This window comes from Ictalurus punctatus, chromosome 7 (assembly GCF_001660625.3).
Source record: "Ictalurus punctatus breed USDA103 chromosome 7, Coco_2.0, whole genome shotgun sequence".
Lineage (NCBI taxonomy): Eukaryota > Metazoa > Chordata > Actinopteri > Siluriformes > Ictaluridae > Ictalurus > Ictalurus punctatus.
The window spans coordinates 19,142,065-19,147,599 of NC_030422.2; the positions used below are offsets into that span (position 1 = coordinate 19,142,065).

The following is a 5,535-nucleotide window of genomic DNA, read 5'->3' on the forward strand; positions in this document are numbered from 1 at the left end:
AGAACAAATTTGACTGAAGAAGGCTGAAATTCTACAGAACATGATAAACCAGATCTAAATATAGTTTATTTTAAAAAATATCATCAATATGCACAAGTACAATAAAGTAGTTAATCTCTTAATAAATATTAAAGGTATTCAAAAACAGTTGAACAGAACATAAAATATATTAAAACAGACGGATACATATAAAAGGCAAAAAATATATGTTTTAAGTGTTTTCTCATTATTACAATCGCTGCTTAATATTGATCAGGTAATGGTACCAAATAAATATTTTAAATTAGTTTGAAATCAGTTTAATTACCTGTGAGAAGTGTAAAGTTTATATTGAGTCATATTAAGTAAATATAGAATTGTAGAAAATTGAACCATGTAATCAAAAGCATCTGTTTTCATGTGTTCAAATGCACTTTAAAGGAGGTCTATGAACTTTCAAGTACTTGTTTCCATTCCTAATATAATCATTTCTTTTACAGTTTGATGAACGTTACCAAGTGAATGTGACAACCTCCTAGTGGTAATAAGTCATATTTGAAAAATAATTGGATTTACTTGTGTCATTTGTTAAACATGGTATCTAATAATACTTTTTTATTCTTCTTTTTAGGATTGTGAATGTGGCAGTGTAACAAATTAAATTAGCTAGCAGGTTATTGTTGCTGCAGCATCAGATTTTAATAATCAGATAAAGAGAACCCACGTTGTATAATCAAGTGAGACAAAACAATTATACTTGGCCATTTACTTGTTGAGGAAATTGATCCAATATTACATATCTATGAGTGTGACCCCCTTTTTGCAGTAATAACTGCAACTAAACATTTCCGGTAACTGTTGATTGGTCCTGTACAGCTTGGAGGAATTTTAGCCCATTCCACTGTACAGACCATCTTTAACTCTGGGATGTTGGTGGGTTTCCTCACATGAACTGCTTGCTTCAGGTCCTTCTACAACATTTCTATTAGAATACGGTCAGGACTTTGACTTGGACATTCAAAAACATTAACTTTATTCTTCTTTAACCATTCTTTGGTAGAATGACTTGTGTGATTAGGGTCATTATCTTGCTGCATGACCCACTTTCTCTTGAGATTCAGATCATGGACAAATGTACTGACATTTTCCTTTAGAATTCACTGGTATAATTCAGGATTCATTGTTCCATCAATGATGGCAAACTGTCCTGGGCAAGATGCAGCAAAACAGGTCCCAAGCATGATACTACCACCATGTTTCACAGATGGGACAAGGTTCTTATACTGGAATGCAGTACTGTCCTTTTACCAAACATAACGATTCTCATTTAAATAATAAAAAAACATATTTGGTCTCATCCGTCACAAAACTATATTCTAGTACCCTACTGGCTTGTCCATGTGATCATAGCAAAATGCAGAAGGGCAGCAGTGTCTTTTTTGTAGAGCAGTGGCTTCCTCCTTGCAACCCTGCCATGCACACCATTTTTGTTCAGTGTTCTCTTAATGGTGGACTCATGAACTATCTCAGACTTTGATAGATTCCTGTTCTTTAAATAAATTTTAGTCATTGCATTGACATCTGACTCTAATTTCACCTTCAAATTAGCTGCTAATCCTAGATGTTCACATACTTTTGCCACTCACAGATATGTAATATTGGACCATTTTCCTCAATAAATAAATGACCAAATATAATATTTTTTCTCTCATTTGTTTAATTGGATTGTCTTTATCTACTTTTAAGAAATCTGATGATGTTTTAGGTCATATTTATGCAGAAACACAGACAATTCTAAAGGGTTCACAAACTTTCAAGCACTATTGTATTTGTTACTTTTATTCTTGATGAAGTTTATTTTGTCTTTGCGTTATTATTGATAGCCAAGTTTATTGTAACTTTGGCTCTCCATTAACTGTTCATGTGTCGTTCATGCAGAGAAATGCAAATTTCCAGACCAAAAAAAAAAAAAAAAAGGTAAATAAATGTGTGCTTTCACTGTCACAACTAGCTTGTTTGGTTAAATACAATAAAGTGTAAATACAATAAGTCATCAACAAACAGCAAATGTTTATTTAGCATATTAACTTTTTTATTACCTTTTTCTAATATTATGGTTGTTTGACAGTAAATAACTGTCTTGCCAACTGTACACCTGTTTTATACTTGTTTTCATGTGATTTGAATAAAAACATCTTAACCAGTAAAAGTATGCAATAAAAGTTCTGTCTTTCTTGTCTCTATATAGGGGGAATAAAATTAGAATTTCTACCTAATAATATGTTTTCCAATTAAATGTTTTAGTTTGAGTTTAACTAGCATAAATAAATTTCACTTTATAAATGTATCCATTTCATTTAAACTATATTTGATCAAATTAAGTTGGACCAACTCAATTACATCTCATTGCATGAATCAGTTTTTTATGAGTTGGGGCTACACATATTTATTGGATGGGAATCCTGCCCTCAATTAAATTGTGTTCATCCAATGAGTTATTTTTTGGAGTGAAGCTGTTCTGAGAGAAGTCTGTGAGGGATGTGTTGAGATAAGGAGGGAACAGTTCCACTGAAGGTGCACACACTATGCCCTTTTGTTTGCCCCTGCCCAGTCACAGGTATGCAAAATTTTTCTTGACATTTTCTGTCAAGAAAAATGCTGTCAAGGCCACACAAACTTCACACCACCTTATGTATTGAGACCCACCCAGTCCTAAGTCAACAGAAAAAAACCCTGGTGAATCCATTCCCAAAAATTATTTGGTGAGAAAGTGAGATAGATGGGGGCTAATCATTACCTTCATTTGATGCTTTTGGTCCACATATTCAATTTCAAATGGCACCAAAAGATATGTGTGCAGTGCACATCACCTCACTTTCACATCCCAGTCCCTTTCCCATGCCAACTGTAAATCCAATTTAAATACCCCACCCCCCGCCACCAAATTTCCCTTCACATCAAGCGTAAAATCTTTCCTTTTTCGGAGGAACTCCAGAAACTTTTCTTTGGTTGTGGGTGTAGATGAGGAATACAGCTCTGTGGATGAGATGGTTTACTGCTATAAATCAATGATATCAAAGAGACATTTTAAGTCAAGATTTTGTGAGGTCACACATGAATCATCACTCTGTCTATATTATGCAAATACATATATCAGTGGAGAGTCCAGAGGTTTTGTAGCCCAATAAAATACTGCTTCACAAGGTCATTTCTATTTCAGCTACATTGTAAGGTTTCCAAAATACTTGGGCTAAAAAGTGCACTTTTCTGACCATAACATCCTGTCTGCATGGTGAGAGGTCTTTACCCAGGCTCCTTGAGCAATCACTTAGAGTTTGCTTAGATTCACTGTTGAAATCTCACCACTTCTTTGAGATATCCTAGAGCCCATTTGTTTCTTACCCAATATTCATTAATGCTTGGCAAAGGAGAACTGCTTCTGGAATGTCCAACACAGACCCAGGCTGTATCGAGCCAGCAAACAACCCACAGCCATGATACATCAAACATGAAACACTATCTGTGTTTGGTGGTGGTGTGAGAGAGTATTAAGATAGAGAGAGACAGAGAGAGAATGAGAGATAGTTGCTGTGGGGGTGGGGGATAACTGAAATAGTGTTTAGAGTTGAAGCATGTCCAATGCTGCTACAACGCATAGTCTCAGTTCCTGGCACAGGAGAACTTGATGAAATACAACAGACGGATGGTATAATTAGGTCTGAACTGGCGAGGAACCAGAGTCCAGCAGAGGTAACACAGACTGGGAGGACACAGACTCCTACAACAGAGCCATCAGAAAATTATGAAGCAAAAAATCAGGGGCAAAGTGGTCTCTGATCAACTAATCACGTAGATGGAAAACAAAAAGACTTCCTTAAAAAATGGCAAATGTCTCAGTGGGATAATTCACTGAAGTAACAAAGGAAAGGCACTAGGTGTTAGGGGAAAGTGAGCATTGCATGCTCTTTTGATTTATGAATTTGCAACTCATTTTTATATTCAAAACTAAAGTAGATGCATGGTCAGCTAGCAATACTTGACCTTTCACACATACCAGAGAAACCAGAGTACCCAGAGGGAACCTGTGAAGCATGCAAGCTCTGCACACACAGGGTAGAGGCAGAATTCAATCCCCCAACCCCAGGGGTGTGAGACAAACATGCTAACCACTAAGCCTTAGATTCAATCCATCCTTTGTTTAAGGCATTGGGCTTTTTTTCTCCCCAAATTGGTCACTTGCCAGTTCCCACCCACTAGCTACATTTCCCCTATAACACAACTACCAACCAGGGAGGATGAAGGCATCCTTCTAGAAAAATGAATACAGTAAACCACATATTTTCTAAACTGCTGCACATGATACATCACAACAGCTGCACATGCTGCAACACTGGGAGGATTGTCCTACCTATCCTCTTCAGCATACATGCGCTCAAAGACCAATTTGCAACCAATTTGCTCCCTTGGCTATCAGTCAAGAATGCCTATAGCATCATCAGAATTAGAACACACAATCACCTGACAGTCGAACAAACTCTTGTATTGCACCACTTGGGAGCAAAGGCATTAGAATTTTTAAACACTTGTGATGTCCCTGAGAAATGTATTGACCTTCACCATGGCATGGTTGTTTGTGCCAGATGGGCTGGTTTGAGTATGCTGGACTGCACATCACCTAGGATTTTCACACACAACTGTCTCTTGAGTTTACACAGAATGGTGTGAAAAAACAAAAAACATCCAGTGAACAGCGGATCTGTGGGTGGAAATGCCTTGTTGATGAGAGTGGAGAGGTCAGAGGAGAATGGCAAGACTGGTTCAAGGTGAGAGGAAAGCTATGGTAACTCAAATATCCTCTTTGAAACCCTGGTGAGCAGAATAGTTCAGAAAGCACAACATGGTGAACCTTGAGGTGGATAGGCTTCAACAGAAGAAAACATCCACATTCAGTTCCACTGCTGTCAGCCAAGAACAGAAGTCTGAGGCTACAATGGGCACAGGCTCACCAATATTAGACAGTTGAATATTGGAAAAACATTACTTTGTCTTTTTCCTTAACTGATTCCTGTTCTTAGATGACAGGAGTAGAACTGATGTTGTAACCCATCCACTTCAAGGTTCAACATGTTGTGACTTCTGAGATTCTTTTCTATTTTGTGTTCTGCCATTTACCATTTATGTCACACAAATGATTGAAAAGAAGCATAAACAAACAAAAAAATAAAATAGTTTTGGATGAAGGAGGCAAATATCCACTATGCAGGCTGCGTTCCAAAGCTGACCATAAAGATCCAGTGATGTTTCCAGTAAATCTGGTGATTGGGGAGGCCATGGAAGGTGACTGACTTCATCCTGATTTTCATGAAAAAACTCTTGAATAGCAGTTTTTATGGGGCACCTGGGCGTCCCATATAGGGTGCATCTGGTTTTGTAAAAGTACCTCATATTTGTTTACCTGTTAAATTACCATGCAAATCAATAACTGTATCTAATGATTTCTACATAATGGTTGCTATACCATAATAAAGCTCTTACCATACTTAATATTTGGCAGCA

At 37.0% G+C, this 5,535-nt stretch overlaps 1 long non-coding RNA gene across 1 annotated transcript in view; it reads left to right on the forward strand.

Moving 5' to 3' along the window:
* The first annotated feature begins 4,588 nt into the window (after positions 1-4,588).
* The window catches only part of LOC108267412 (uncharacterized), a 5,971-nt gene continuing 5,024 nt past the window's right edge, over positions 4,589-5,535 (forward strand). The window contains exon 1 of the long non-coding RNA XR_001813092.2: positions 4,589-4,802. This is a non-coding gene — a long non-coding RNA (uncharacterized LOC108267412). The remainder of the gene's footprint in view (positions 4,803-5,535) is intronic.